Source organism: Hipposideros armiger, unplaced genomic scaffold, assembly GCF_001890085.2.
Source record: "Hipposideros armiger isolate ML-2016 unplaced genomic scaffold, ASM189008v1 scaffold_30, whole genome shotgun sequence".
NCBI lineage: Eukaryota > Metazoa > Chordata > Mammalia > Chiroptera > Hipposideridae > Hipposideros > Hipposideros armiger.
The window spans coordinates 6,264,010-6,281,678 of NW_017731380.1; positions in this window are offsets into that span (position 1 = coordinate 6,264,010).

Here is a 17,669-nt window from a genome sequence, read left to right on the forward strand (position 1 = left end):
CATTTTTTTTTTCTAAGTCACCTCTCTTATGGGAAGGCACCTAGCAACATACTTTTCATATGGCATGCTCTTAGTAAATTCTAGTTGCTTTCTTTTTATTTGCTGTGCTCAAAACATAATACACATGTTGGAAAGATGGAGAAATATGTGACAAGAAAACCCTTATTGCACTGATGCTGTTTTAAATTCCATTGCATTAAAACCATCTGAAAGACTGTTAAAATATCAAAAACTGCACATCATTGTACAGTTTAAAGAATTAATGGCAAGCCAAAATATCAAAACTTTCAGATTAAGGCACATATTGAAAACTAGGGATTCACTATGACTGTGTTAAACAAACAAAAACAAACAAACAAAAAACCTGTATATTTTGTAAACAGCAGGAATAAGATAGACATGAGCTTTGGAAAAAAAATCATAATGCTCTGTGTAGGCTAGAAAAGGGCTTCCTGTCTTCAGTAGAGATATGTAGTAGAGAATTAGAGTACACTTAGTAGAGGGTTATCAATTCCAAGAAGTGAGTCAAATCAAATAGCAAGAATATCTTAAATGAAGGAAGGGCTGGTTGTTCTTTTAAAAAGGATCCTGAAATAATAATCTCATTATGTCCTACAAATTTTCTTTAGTCTTCCTAAAAAACTATCTATGGCTTAGGTTACTGAACATGGGGAATACTCAGACTTCTGTCTTTGAGCTCCCTTTAATTTCTGGGGAGCCCGATGTTAACTGTGGTACATCAAGCTTTCAGTGGTTAGGTGATAATAAAGTTTTATCCAAGATTTGCTTATGGTAAACTAATTGAGTCCACAAACAAATTCATGTTAAGATTTTTTTAAACTTTTTTTATTAGTTTTAGGTATACAAACAATGTAATAGTTAGACATTAACATCCCTCACAAAGTGCTAAACCTCCAGTCTTTTACCCCTCTGACATCATATATAGCTGTTACAATTCCATTGGCTATATTTCCTATGCTGTACTCCACATCCTGTAACTATATATTTATAGAATTATAGTTGACATTCAATATTATTCAGCTTCAGCTTCAGGTATATAGCGCTATCAATACACCATCCATGAAGTGGTCTCCCTAATAAGGCAAGCACCCATCTGACATCCTACAAAATCTTTACATTATTGGTTATATTCCCCAAACTGTCTTTCATATCCCTGTGACAATACTGTGACTACTAATTTGTACTTTTTAATCCCTTTGCCTTCTCCCTCATTCCCCCCCCCCATCTGGAAACCATCAGTTGTTTGTTTGTTTTTTCCTTATATCTCTGAGTCTGTTTCCGTTTTCTTTGTTCATTTATCTTGTTCTTTAGCAAACAAAACAAAAAACAACAAAAAAAGCCCCCCAAAAAGCCTATTGAATCTGATCAATGAATTTAGTAAAATAGTAGGATACAAAATTAATATTTAAAACTCAGTTGCATTTGTATACACTAATAACAAACTATTAGAAGGAGAAATAAAAAAATACTATTTACAATCACTTCAAAAACAATAAAATACTTAGGAATAAATTTATCCAAGGAAGTAAAAGGCCTGTGCTCAGAAAATTATAAGACATTGAGGAGAGAAATGAAAGAAAATACAAATAAATGGAAACATATACCGTGCTAATGGATAGAAAGAAATAATATAGTTATATATTACCTAAGGCAATATATAGATTCAATGAAATCCCCATCAAATTACCAAAGACATTTTTCACAGAACTATAATACATAATCCTAATTTTTTTTTTTTTTTTTTAGGGCAGTGTCACTGGCCCTCATATGTAGGATCCGAACTAGGGCCCTCTGGCGTTCCAAGCCAGCTCTTAACCAACGTGCCACTCGGCCGGCCCAATCCTAAGAATTTTTAACTATTTGTATAGTTGGAATATATTACCTTAGCAAATATCAAAATGTTCCCTAACCCATGATATGAAGGTTCTTACAATTAGAAGTTAACAATCTGAAGTTCTCAGACATTTGCTTCCTTACCAATAATATAAATTAGAAAAAAATAATAGAATCATGATCAATAAAAATATTGTATCCTAGGAGGAACTGCAGAATTCCAGAGGTAATTGTCACCATCAAAATTCTGGAAGATTCAGGGTTGGTGAATTCTATCATATACATATGTTTATTTGCTCTTTGCTCAGTAAAGAAGGTGAAATGATCTTGGACAGTGCATAGTTAGAAACTTAATTGGGTCACAGTACCTACTGTAACTGCTACTCTGCTTACAAAGAATGAATGCACTTTTATCCTGTTGTACAGATATTAACTTGGGGAAAATATATATATTTTTCTTTTTTAAAGCCCATTACCTGAAGAACACCAAATTAAAAAAAAGTTCATATGGCAGTAAAAGAAATTATACCATTATCAACCTTCCTCAGAGTTACATCAATGATGTGTTTCTGTGTACTTAATATTGTTCTCAGTGACCATGAGCATCTCCATATTCCATAGAATATAACACTGTCCACTACTTTTCTGTCATCATGCTGATAGGAACTAGAGAGAAAGAAGTAGCAGATACTCTTAAATGCCTTAAACAATGCCAGTAAATAGAAGATAAATCCAATAAAAATACAGTGTTCTATGATTTGAGATAACAAAAAATAAATTTGCTACATCTTTATCTTCATATTCCAGGAAATAGGCAGTATACTTCCCAGGATTCTGGAGACAAAAATATTTAAAAACAAAACAAAACAAAACAAACCCAAAAGCCTATGGATGTGGTGTCCTAACAATTATCAGGTAAACTGAAAGCCTTACAGCTTTTTTAGTAAGGCCTAGAAGAGGAACATCCAGCTATTGGAGGCTGAAGTATAAGCAGCTCTATCATTTTGTACTTTGTCTATGTCTGATAGGAATGGTATATGGAGCCTGGGTAAGGCTTCCTTAGTGGGAGTCTTTATGTACTAGATTAAAACCATATCTTCATTTTTACATACTTGTATATAGTCTCACTTCTTTTCTTTTTTTAATTAAAATTTATTGGGGTGACAATTGTTAGAAAAGTTACATAGGTTTCAGGTGTACAATTCTGTAATGCATCATCTATATATCACATTGTGTGTTCACCTCCCAGAGTCAGTTCTCCTTCTATCACCATATATTTGATCCCTTTTATACTCAGTCTCATTTCAAAACCAGCTCTTGATTTGATACTAAGCTCCAGGAAAAACCAAATATCTGATCATCAAATACCAGGACACCATCCCATATGACTGGATGGAGCCCTTTATCATGCATATGGTACTATTTGATCCACTTATCTACAAGTCTGATGTGCTCAGGAGTACTCCATAATATGGAAGTTGTGATTATGACACCTGGCCTGAAAAGGTTCTGAGATGAAAGTAAATTTATGAATCGAGTATGAATGTTCTTAGAATAAATGCTTTTTTTAACATCTTCTCATGGCCTTATGAGGAATCCTATAACTCGGAAATTTAGGAGAGGAAAACAATGAGCCTGGAATACAGATGGCTCTATGTTATGTACTGGCACCATGCAGAATTGAAATAATATGAGGAACATTAAATTAAATATTATCCCTGAAAATACAAAACAAAACTAAATAAAATTTTCATGAACACTAGCTAATCATTTGACTAGAGAATTAAGATTCGATAAGAAGAGTTAATAATTTGTGATAATTACAGAAGAAATTGTAATATACCCCTGGTAATGGGGTCAAAGAATTGTGAAAACTCATCCAAGATTCCCAACTATGTAGGAAACTCTTAGTAATCAGTTGGCCAAGATGTCCAAATTTATAGAAGTCAATAAGCATCCTTCTTCAAATACATGTGAATTCTCTCAATAGTCGACAAACAATGTGGTCAATGAGGTAAAGATAGTGGTAAGGTAGTTAGTATTTTTCCTTAGGATCAACGACTTCAACTTAAAGTTCAGGACTAGCTACCAATAGGGAATCATGGAATAACCCATAACAGATCCAATTTCAGAAGTGAGTGAAGTCCTAAGGTATAAAATACACTGTGAACCAGTGACACATATATTTTGATAATTCTTGCACTGCAAAGTTTATGACTTAAAGAAACAAAAAATAAAAGCAGGAAAATATCTCTCATCATTACATCTAATGACTCACCCAAATTTTTGGGTTTTTTTGCCTATGACTCTGGGTTTTTCATGTTAAAACTTTTGGGTATACAAAGGAGAAATGTTCTCTACGTAGAGGGGGGAAGCATCTACTAATAGGACATTTTATGATGGTGGGTTAATAAGCAAAATAAGCCATTATAAATAAAATATATATCAGTATCCAACTTATTTCTTTTATAATCCTTACTACTACATACAGTTGTATGGGTACTGGATTGTTTACTGATTTTATTATTTTTCTACCCAATTACACGTTAAGCTCCATGAGGGCAAAAACTATCTCTGTATAATTAGGATTTAGCTCAGAGATTGGCAGGCAGTGGGTGATCAATATATTTTGCATAAAGAATTAAATGCACAAAATGTTTGACAAATACTGATGAACTGGCAATGGGATTCTCACTTAATCTCTGAGCCATAGTTTTCATTTTTTTGATTTTTGTTCTTTTTGCTAATAAATGGTATTTTTAAAAAGCCTTTTTTAATAAGTTCCTATGAGAGTTAAATGATAAAATGATATAATCTGGAAAATTCCAAGTTGTCAATAAAAGTTACAACCATCTACTCATCTTTTCATTAACTCATGCACTTCTTTATCATTCACTTGATCATTCATTCAACAAATGTTATTGATTTCCTTCTATGTTCCTTGTACTTTTCAGGCATTGGAAATATAGAGGGAGCAAGATAAAATTCCTAGATTCATGAAATTTTGATTTGAATGGTGAGAGACAGATAATAAGCAAATATACACACACACACACTATATATATATATATATATATATATATATATATATATATATATATATATATATATACACACACAGTATTCTATTGGGTTGTCGGAAAAGTCATGATGTATTTTTTTTCTGTTTTTCATTGTGAAAATGCATCATGACTTTTCCGACAACCCAATAAATAGGTGTTAAGTATTATGAAGTCAAATCAAGCAGGAAAACAGGATGAGTAGGGGTGATTGCTAATTTAAATAGCGTGGCCAGAAAAGGGTTCTCAGAAAGGTAACATTGAATCAGGGACCTAAAAGGAGTAATAGATCAAATCATAGCACATCAGGGAGAAGTTCTAGACAAATAGAGCAGTAAGTAAAATGCCCTGAGGCAAGAGTATGCTTGGCTTTCTCTAGGAACAGCAAGGAAGTCAGTGAGGAGGTGAAGAGTGATAGATGAAAGGTGTGGCTAATGATAAAATCAGAGATCGGTGGTGGGAAGGAAGATCATAGAGGTAGGTCCTTTTAGGCTATGAAATATATTTTGGGTTTTATTCTTAAAACAATGAGAAGGTTTTTGAGAATTTTATACAAATATGTGACTTGACCTGGCATGTGTATTAATGATGCTACTCTGGTTGCTGTGTTAAGTATAGACTCCAGGATGGTAATGGTAGACTAATCTAGGAGGGAGATGATTGATGATATAGATAGAAGATTAGAAGTGGTAGGGTTTTGATTATTTTGAAGATAAAGTTGATAGAATTTTCTAATGGATTTGCTAGTGTGAGAGATAAAAAGAAGAGTCCAGGCTGACTTCAATCCTTTTACTGTGCAATGATAGAGTGTCACTGCCATTTAACTTGGTGGAGGACTTGGAGCAGGCAGCAGGAACTCATGACCAGGGAATCAAATTTGGTGTTCACTCTTGGTGACCATAGTTCTTTTTAAAATCTTGCTTAGTCAAAGCAACATATTGCTTTATGCTCCTCTCTATGCTTTGTGTGTCTCAACTCTAGTTATTTTGGTAGATTGATCAGGGTACACGAGCAGATTAACAACAGTTAACTGTTTTCAATTCTCAAACCTTCATGAGCTGGCTAGTCAGATATCCTTGAGGTACTGTAGTTTATACAAGATAAACTTGAAATTTTGTAATATTTTAAAAGGACCGTTCTTTTCCAACCTGTTGAGTTCAGTTCAGAGCAGCTCCCCCTGTTCTGTTAATTAAATTTTGGGACATTGAAACACAGACTGCGGGAGATGATTGGACAGAAAACATTATTCATTTACTTCCCAGCCTACAAAAAATAAATAAAAAATAAATAAATAAAAGGATCATCTTTCTTTCCAGCCTCAATTTTAAGGTTGAGAAGTCTATTGTTATTAATTTTGGAATATTCCCTAACCAATGTAACGTATAAGCAAGGATTAGATTAATTAGCTGAACTGTCAGGAGTTTTAGGCTTAGTTGGCTTCTGGTTTGGTCTGAAGCTGGTTCAGCTCAATTGGTTTTAAAGTCTGATGATACTGATGCTGAGGTTGAGTGTTTGATTACTATGGAGGTTATTTTGCTTCATTTTTGTTCCAGGAGCATGGACCAAATGCTAACCCAGACAGAAGACTTACAAATGCCAAGAGTGCTGCAGATACTTCAGTACAACTAGGAAAAACCAAAACACACATACAGAATTTTAGCTTAAACTACATCTTTACTTTCCAAGAATAGTACCTGTAAATGCCGTTCCTTCACTTTGCAACTCTGATCCTGGCAAGATTGAGACAGCACCAACCATGCAGGGCACGGACGCTTTCAGACTCTGTGATTTGCAAGATAGAAGGTCATAGGAGCGGATGGGAAATCAAGGGATGTAGCCTAAATTACTGGATTGAAAATAATTTCTGTGTAAATGACAAGAAATCCAATACAACTAGTATTCCTGTCCTCTACAAGAGAAGTATATCTTCCACAATACATTTTGAGGCTCAGAATAAGTCCTATATATTGAATTTTGAAGATAAAGAGCCTAAGAATATTTGACAGAAAGGTTAGTAACCTTTTCAAAAATAGGTTAGTGTCCCACCACACATTGCGACTCAGTCTCAAAAACTGGAGTTAAGGAAAGATTTTCTGGTTGTTTAGTGTGCCTGGCTCTGTTGCCAATAATTGTTTCCCAGATATGCTTCCTGTAAGAGCCCTGACCAATTATCTCTACTAAATTGTAATGCCTTTGGAAATAGTAATTGATACTAATTATTGAACAGAACCACTAGAAAAACTGTTTAATCATAGAGCCGCATATCCACATGGCAAAAATGTTTCAAGTATTCTGCTCCATCCCTTCTGCTGTTTCTCCCCAGCTAAAGATATTTAAGTTTATATTTTCACAGCAAAGGGTATTTCTGAAGTAATTTTTTTTCTAATAAAAATTTAACCTGAATGATTTCTGTAATCTGTTGACTGGGCCTTTAAAAATTGATGTCCCAGGAGCACGTGAAACTAAATCAGAAGGAAGGAGACCTCACTGCCTTTTAGAATTCCAAAGGTCTGGCCTACAGCTCTCTGAGGTCAGGAGGTGGGATTAACCTCTCACACCCTAGTAATGGTTTTAGAAGGACTCTGAAAAATTCAGATGATTAAAAACATCCAACTGACTGGCACTGAAGAAGAATGTGGAAAGTAAATTTCATTTGTTTAACAGCTCTATCTAATGGTGCTAGGCCTAGCAAACTACTTGGGCCACAACCAGCTACCTGATTGGAGATCCCGTCTCTTGCTCTCTGTCATTTTTTACCCCCCAAAAGATAGCTGTAGAGGTGTTTTTATTTTTGTTTTTTCAAACCAGTAGAGTCTTTGATAGTATTTTTTCCAATTCTCTCATTTTGGAGGGAGCTAACATACAAAGAAACTATGTATGCCACACTTGGTAAAAATATAGAATACTGTATTTAATTGTCTTAACAATGCTGACACTTATAACGGTTGTATCAACTTTAAATTACCCAGGTTGTAAATTATATGGAAAAATAAGTGTTTACATTAGGATTTCATAAATTAATATGTATGAATACCCTTTTACTTTATTTATGCATTCAGTTAAAAGAAAAATATCCCAGACGGTAACTCTAAAATTTCCATATTGTGGATCATGCAAATAAAAATGTGACTATAATATAGCTTTTTTCCCCCAAGGTGAAATTTGCTTCTAAAATTTGTACTAGGTTTATAGCATTTTTTTTTAAGTTATATTTTACCATCTCTAAAATTGCCTCTTTTCTTTCCAGATGGTAGATCCTGGAGACAGGGGGAGTCAATCTAATTATAACAGTAAACATGCCTATTATTAGTGTGTGACTTAGCTAAAAAAAAAGTTATATGGTAATAAATAAGCACCTTAGTGCATTTCAAAGTGTGCTATAAAATATTTTAATTAATCATTGTTTTACATGACCAGAACTCTTCTCTCAGAGGGTGGATCATGCGTTTACTCATGCTGATGAGGCCATCGGTTATACTTTCCATCAATATTATGAAAATGAGTATGAATTATGATGGGAATGAAAAGTGATAGCTACTCTCATTTTCTCATCATTCAGCTTGTTTTGTTCAGTCAGTCAGGACTTAACTTTTCTACCCTGAGCTGCTTTGGATACTGCCCAATGACCTTGGTTTTCAGCTGGGAGTTGAGTAGTCAGAGCATGGTGAAGGTATCAAAAAAATCACTGTTTAAAAGCACCTATTTCTACTCTTTACCACTAGGGAACATGATGTGGTAGGCCTAGAAAAGGGTGTGGAACTGTGTGGATTTGGTAAAAGGTAATTTTTATACTTTCCCACAGTTATGAATCACTGAAAAAAATTCAAACAATGTTAAGGAATTTTAAAAACAATAATGATAACATGAATTTATAGATGATTAAAATATATTGAATATTTATCTCTTATCCTTTTCTCCTGGTGATCAATGTGCTATGAGAAACTCTCTGTGCAATAGTTAACAGTTAACTAATTATTCCTACAAAGAAGTATGTATCTTTCCGAGATTGCTATGTAGGTATCAGAACCCAGGCATCTTGACTTTCCATGTAGAATCTAAACAAGCATTATAGTGATACTTTTAGATGATTCTATTTGAAATGGAAAGATGCTAAATCAAACAATTTTTGATGCAGGAGTTCTTTTACAAATCTATGTTAAAAAAACATCACAGACTGGATTAATTGGGTCAAATAGTCATTATTACTTGGTGGTGTCATCATTATGTCCTAACTATGCCTTAGCATAAAGATAATCTGGTCCCATCTCAGCCTTATTGTATTAGACTCTTGGGAAGAGAGGAAGAAAATATTTATTTTTAGCTAGCATCCTTGATTATTATAATGAGGCTGGTTACTCAGGGAAATGAATAAGAATATAATTTCCTCAAAAGTGAGAATGATCAGTGTTCCAACAATATACTACTATTTGTTTAATTGAAAAGAAATAAATATGAAAGAATCAAAGAATGTGTGAAAGATTGGATGAATAAAAGAAGGAATGAATGATGAGCACACAATTCCATAAGTATTAAATAAATACCTCTTCATTAATCTAGTTGGTTTATTTAACCTTTGGTTTCCTGAGCTATGTTTAACATATCAAGAAAAGAAAAACAAAGCAAGACAGGTCCATGTATATAACTAAGAAGGGGTCTTGCTGGCAGAGAGAGCCCTTAAGCTGATCTGGGAACTGAGAGGTGCATAACCTCCTACAACTAGGTAGCTTTGGCTTCTGAGTAGTAAGGTGTTTTAAGCAATAGTCAGAGAAAGACTCAGAAAAGCTGAAAATTGTTAGATTATATTATTTTGATCACCATTGAAAAGATCAGTTTATTAATTACAGGCCTGTTTAGAATTATGCATTTATATGTGTCTTTGCTCATTGAGTCAAAGAAAACCTATTTCTTTCTTATCAATACACATAATTTAGAGTATGAATTTCCTTTCCTTTAGCTTTGCCTATATATCCTTACTATAAATCTATAGTCTCTAAGAAATCTAAAAATTATTTTTCTTTTTTAAAATAATGATACGTTAACACTGTGTTAGAGATTTTCTGTTTGTGTAACAGAATACAATGAGAAGGTGCACTAAGATTAAAAAGAAGAACACGTGCACTTGTAACCACAGGCACTTTCATGAGTGTCTCCATATGTATGAAGTACGTAGTGAAGAGAAGCAGAAAAAAGATAATGAAATATATTGAGAAAGAAGGGTAGTGACTGTAGGACAGGGGGCAGGTGAGTCCCCAGATCATCAAAACAATGTCAAGGAGATGAGGAATGAGGGGGCTGGAACACGCTAGGAAGCAGGCCCAACCGTCCCCTCATCTGTCCCTCTGCTTCAGTCCCCAGACATCACACTCCCTCAGCTCCTGCTTTCTCTCTGATGTGATTCCATGTAAGAGATCCAGCACCTCCCATTCTGTGTGTCTTTATTCTCACTGTCTGATGGCCCTTGAGCCTGCTATGCTGCCATGGGAACCTGCGGGAGACAGTAGGCGCCCATTACATTTATTCCCTTTCATCCCTTTTTGAAAATGAACTAAGTGTTTTCTGTTTAGGTTGGCATGAAAACTGTATCCTGATTCCAGGATCCTAAAATGTGTACATGCAAGATGATTCATTTAGCATTGGAAAGCAAGAAAATATGTGGCTGCTAACAGTGTCAACCTTGAGGACAAGACTGGCAAATCTTGGTCATTAACAGATATTTATACAAGCCTGATCACTATCAGTTAGTCCGTTTCTTGTGTTAATGAGAAATAGCTGAGATTAAAATGTGTAGGCAGTATATGCACCATAGTGAGTTAGAAGGTAAGCTCTAAAATCACATACGTGGGTTTAAATTTTAGCACTCCAACAATATGTGAGAGGGTTATTTGACTTTTCTAAGCCTTGGTTTCCCAAGTCTGTAAAGTGGATTGTCAGAATAGGATGGCCTCATTGGACAAAAGAAGAGGTTAAATGATGAAGTTTAAGTAAAATGCTTATTACAATGTCTGGAACAGTGAATATTTAATAATGCTAGATATTATTTTTATTAACAAAATGGTCTGCCTAGCAGATGCTTAATGGGGATTGCACCTAAAGAAGGGAATTATGATAATTGGACAGTCAGTGTTTTTGTACGTGTCAAAAATCACACACACAACCTCTCTTTATTTTTTAAAACCATGAAACTGGAATTTAATATATTATCAGTATATATAACTATATAGATAATACATTTATGTGATGAATCAATTTCCAAAAAATCCTGTGAGATGAAGAACATTTTTTAAAAATGAAATGATAACTCACAGGAGACATGTTTCCTTTTTAAGGTTATATGTTGGAATCCAAAGGAATCTAATGGTTTGGCATTTTTTGTAATGCACATGATTTGAAGAAGAAAATAGTTTGTATACATGAATACTACCTTGATTTATTCCAAATATCACTAATCTTAATTAAAGCATTCTTTCACCACAGTCTTTCCGTTTCTCACACAGAAAGCAAGTCTGCTGTTAATACATGCACGCATTCTTCAAGTTTCATTTTACGTTTGATATACAGAGCAGTTACACTATAAAACAGGCTTTGATATTATTATTCATAAAGAGAGGTGAACTGAGAAAAGTAGATTTTTTTTGCCTTTTTTTAATGCTATTCTATGTATTTCAGTGATGATACTTACCATATCTAATTAGTAAATTGCACAAATACAACAGGAATGTGAAGAACACGTTATGAATTTTCATTTGTACATGTGAGGCTTTTGGAGTGCTGCCATAGGAAGATTTTTCTGAATAGTAAACAGTAAGATTTTCTGTTTTAGCTCCAACTTTAATTTGTATCTGGCTTGAGAAATGTGATCAAATTATCTAATCAAAATCTTTGACACCGTCAATGGGCTTTTTAAAAATAAAGACAATATTAAAATGAAGCCTGTGATTTAATCTTGTTATTTGCATCAAATTGAATTGAGAACTCAAACAGGGCTTGTGCTTGGCAAAGTTGAGTTTTCAAAGATGATGTTGACACACACATTTTTCTGTTTCATAGTGGTCCTTGGACTAATTTCAAATCTGTTATTTAAAATGAAATAAGATAAAGGCTAAGTATTTGATCTCAGAGCTGTCATTTTTTAGTTTCCTTCATTTCAGTGAAATAGATCATTTTGTGTGCTGTGCATGTGTGTGTATAATATATGTATATTTTATATATGTGTATTATACATTGCACGTTAATATATTTTTCTTCATAAAGATACATATATATTTTTATATAGAAATATAATGATATTAACAAATATTTCTGTAAAGATCTGTGTGAAGTAACCTGAGAGTAGAATCTAATTGCTGTCAACTTGATCTGAGATTCTAAATGCTTTCCATTTTTACCAAAATGTCAAATTATTTTTGGTGTAAGAGAGAAGGTACTCCTTGTGAACTGCCAGATTGTATACCTGACTATTAAACACTGCAAAATGTTAAAAGCAGACAAAATTCAACTTCTCATATTCATGAGAAGTATTTCCCTAACAGAAAGATGTGCAGAGTGATAATACCTTAAATTTATAAAATTTACAGTTATCAAAAAACTTTCATTATTCTCTTACCCAATAGGAAAGTCTGGGTAAGTTTTGGTAGAATCATTTTATAGAGGAAAATGGTGATCCATGATGTTAAAAGCTTACAAAGGTGACATAGCTATTAAAAATGGCAGAGATAAGAGCTAGGTTACCAAATTTCAGTCCCAGTATTGTTTCACTACGCCATCCTGCACCCTGATATTTATGCCTACAAAGGAGCCTCTTATTTCTCATCATCTACCCCTTGAGAGAGGCTTGTGTTAACCCAAAATGAACTCATTTTACAAAATCAATAACACTATTAATGCATTGTAGGGTTTTTAGTGAAATGCATTTATAAGACTAATAATTAAAGACTATTTTCATCTTAACCCATTTTTTTGATGGAAAAAATACCAAAGCAATTTGTACAAATAAAATTGAATAGTGCTTGTACAAGAATCCTGTATTTTATAAGATAATACTTCTTTAAAAATTCACAATCACATGTATGAAACCAAGTTTCTAAAACCATCCACTTCTAAATTTGTTTTTAAATACACTATTTTAATTCAAGGCAATGTTAAAAGAGAGTTGTAAACATATAGGCTGCAAACAAAATTACCATTGTTTATTATTTTGATTCTAACAGAATTATTTATAGTCAAGAAATTATTCGTAAAAGCTTCATGAGAAGTTAATATAGAGTTAATAATTAGACAATTCAAGTGGCAGTTTGGGTAGTTTATTTTGGCTTCTCATTTTAAAACATTTAAAAGATTAAAAATGTATCAGTGTACTGAAAAAATAAGTTTAGCCAAGTTTTATTGACATAAATACTGAAAATTATATTACTTTTTGAGATGAAGTTTTATGCCATGTGAAGATACTCTATTTTCCCTTAGTGTGCTGTTATACACAGCTTTATTCACAAGAGATGATATATATGTGTATCATGTCATACATATATATCATATCTTTTAAGCTTCAGAGATCAAAGATATATATATATATATGTATATATATATATATATTTTAAGCTTCAGAGATAAATTTAAAGTTAATGCTCAAGAAATAAAGAGCTAAAGCTAGTCCATGAAAGAGCGAGAGAAACAGGGAGAGAGAGAGCTCAGTAGAGAGCAAGACCAGCAGATGATACTCATGTGAGAAATACATTGTACAGTGTATACATTATAGGAGCTTAAATCAGTTCCATATCCATTCTTTAAGATGTTCAGGGTGGAACAATTGGAATATCTTTCCACAGACCAGTGTTTTAACATAGATCTTGTAATTTTTTTTCTACAAATATAAACTTCCTTGTTTTCTATAAACAAAATGTACATTTATCATAAATTATATTAAGAAGTTAATTTTGACTTTGGTGTAGTGTACTAAACAGAAAACCTTTAATTTGGTTCATGGATAATTGAAAGCAAGTTGTTCATTGGAACACTGGTAGAATAATAGCTAGCTTTCATTTTCAATATCAAAATTCACTGGGCAACACTAAAGTTAAGAAACTATGCAAATAAATAATGTTCAAAATGTTTTCTCTTTCATTTATAATTTCAGTAGTTAAATATGCTCTCTCAGCGAATATAAACTTGAAACGGGCAGATTCTGAATCAGAAGAATTTTACTTTGTGAGTCTCAGATCCATTAAAAGGAATTTGAGGTGAATGAAAACTTAAAGGAAGTTTTTTGAAAGCATTGGCCTGAATAAATATGTTTTGCTTTTAACATCTTAGTAAGCCTGAATAACATATACACAGATTTGGGATAAATTAGTAGTACTTTATAAGATCAAAAGACATATTCAAATTTGAGCTTAAAAATCTTGATCCTAAGCACTTTGTTGAGAAGTTTATCTACAATCTTGTAAGTTTATATACCATATTACTATAAATTTCAGTACTATGATTGTTGAGAATGGTAGTAGTAAGATTTATTTTTGCTTTCAGGTAACTGACTTAGACCAACGCAACTTTCTGTTCCTGTTCCTTCCAGCTGATTATGACAGTAGTCTAACAGAAGTAAGCATCATATTATAAACTCCTAAGAACTACCACACTGGGTACGTATCCCCAGCCAGACTGAATTTTTGCCAAGTCCTAGTTTGTTTATATTTTTAATTGGCTTTAATGTTTATGTGGACTTCCTTAATGAATAGGTTATAGTAAAAAATGAGTTGGGTGGCTTAAATGTTGCACATCCAGCTCTATGGTTTTTATGTTCCTTTAATAGGACTTAAAAGTATGTGTTCACAAGGTTTTGTTAGAAGAATGTGAAGGGTTAATTTTCCAGATTCCTGGGAGTGTACTGAGTTGAGGGAAGGGGACATCTGAAAAAGAACAAAGTAACAATCCTAGTCTGAAGATGTATATACTACAGCTGGATTGCAATCTGCCCAAACACCCATGCCCTATTACCTTCATAAAACAAAAATATCTTCTGTGATGTGGGTAGGTATTTCCAGCAACCCTTCTTGTAAATAGAAACCACCGCCCACAATGCATTGTACTCACTTCTTCTGAAATATGTAAATGCGATGTACTGTAATCACACAGAGAACGTTTGGGCGGCATCACCTAAGTGTGGGCTGGGTCCAATTTACAATGCATTTTGGATTTGTATTCATTTAAAAATAGTATGGTATTGCTTTTTGATAACACTCATAATGGAATGATTTTGCTTCCCCAGCGGGTTTTCATTTAGAACAGGAAAAGTGCTAAATTATGATAACACATGAAAATAAAGCTAAGGTCTATTCCAGAATAGCAAATGGGTTGCTAGGCTTATTGAACTGGTCTTGTTGATCTTAAGAAAATAAATAAATCAGTAAAGAAGAACCTTTTTCAATAGAAATGCCACTTAACTTGATTTATAATGTGCAGCATTAATGGAGCTGAATCATAAAAATATCATGTGTTAGCATGGCCCCGAATTCCTCCTGGCCTTCATTAGCTTACGGGAGGCTCAGTGGAAACTTGAAAATGCTAACAGAAAATGACAGAAGTCAGTTATGCTGTCCTCTGGTTTTGCTTTCAAATAGTAATGATAGTAATAATGATAATGATAATAATAATAATCACAGTTTTGGTTTAGGTGCTCATTTATATGAAGAAAGTGAAGAGCACCCAGTTTGGCAGAACAGCCATGCTAAGACATAGCAACCAATGTTTAAGAGAAAGAACCCCGGCTGTAAATGTGCACAATATTCAACATTATATACATGTCATTTCTGAGTACTGTTGGAACGATGCAGTGTCAAATCTGTATGACAGATTGAGGTGAAAGCTGGGAAGAGAGAGCTTGTGAAAAAACAGCCGTGACTGACTGGGGCATCCTATAGGACCTCTCCTGCAGGCTGTAAGTAACCAGTTTCACCACATAAAGGAGGAGGAGAACAGGAATGATTGTCTACTAATTTAACGAGCTCATTTGGTCATTGTATTATTTAAATTGTATTCAAGCGTAACAATGCCATCTAGTGATGAGATTCTAAACTGATTTTTCCACTGTTACATCCTGTAAGGATAGGTTAAGTGTTTGGATATTATATTGTACTTTAACTTAATATTCTATAAAAGAATAGAGCACTCCCAATATCTTTTTTAGTGTTAAATAAATTATCCATACAAGGTAACACACAGAACAAAATGAACTCCCTTTTTCTTGTCTTTTTTTATACAGCTTCCTTTTTATGTGGGAGGTTCATATTCAATAGTAAAAGATCCTGTGTCTCCATCAGCCTATGACCTGAGTTCATAGAATCTCTGACATTTTCTCATTCAATAGATCTTTACAATCATTTCTACTCAAAGTCTACCTTTTATTTAATTTTTGCATTTCAAAAATTGTCTTCATGAAACTATGGCTAGCCAAACTATCATTACATACTTTTTTCTTTAAGACTTCTCAGGTTTTTGCTCCAGTAGAAAGCCAGATCCTTTAAAGAATGGAGGGTCAGAATTCTTCAAGATCATAATTCATGTTGCCCTACAGAAATGATCATTTATCCTGTAGTTATCATTTATGTAGTCCTGCCAAAACTGGAAACTACCTTATAATTTTATTGGGAGAAATATAAACTTACAGTAATAGGTATTTCAAATGCAATTGCTTGCCCGAAATTTGGGCAAAAGTGATTTGAGAACAAGGACTGAAATCAATGAGAATGTATTCTAATATTATCTTTGTTACTAGTTAATTGTACAGGCTTGAATTACGAGACATCTTCTTGGGCCTCAGTTTCCTCTGCACAAAAATGTGGATTGGACAAAATCATCCCTAATGTCCTTTTCAACTACAAAGTTCTGAGACTCTTAAGTAACTCATAAATAAAATTGTTAAAAATGTGGAGAGAAAAAAAGAGATGATCTTGCTCCAATGACTGGCCTTTGTGGGTGCACTCAATGACTTTGAACTTCATCATTTGATATTTAAGACACAATTTTTTGACAGATGATCTGAAATACCTTTAACATACATAAATAGGGGGTAGAAAAAGGGAAGTTATTCAGACATCCCAATGAAGAATAAAAAGACATAACATTAAAGGTATTGTGCCACATACATTTTTGTATCAATTATATCCTAATATGTTTTATGTAGACATGTAACAAAAAAACCCAAAAAGGTGTGGTATAAAGATGTGGCAGTGCCCCACTTTCTCTCAACTCAATTACTACTAATTATACTATATTCTTTACCTAAACCTTTCATAGAGAAAAAGTCTTAAATTCTAATCCTTAAATTTTGGGTGATATTCCAAAATTTTGTGAACTGTCTAATACATAAGATTTTTAGAATAAAAAAAGTGTTTCTTGATGCCATGGAAACCTACATATATTTTTAATTTGTATGTAGAAAAGTTAAACGGCCCATATTTCAGTAACAGTAGTTAAATGGACACAGACTCTTTCTCCTTTCTGATAAATAAATTGAGAAGCCAAAATTATATTTTCTTAAAATTCCAAAGGACATTCTGTATACATAACATGTATTTTTCTGAAAATTTTCCTACATATCATTGACCTTTCTACCAAATACCTATACACTTTATTTAAAGTAAATAGTAATTTTTTCTTGTTTAAATTTTACAAAAGAAAACACTTTTTAGTGTATTGTAATTATTTACCTACTTATTTCCAGCAGTTGCACATTTCTGATTTATCATTATTTGTAAAAGAATAGAT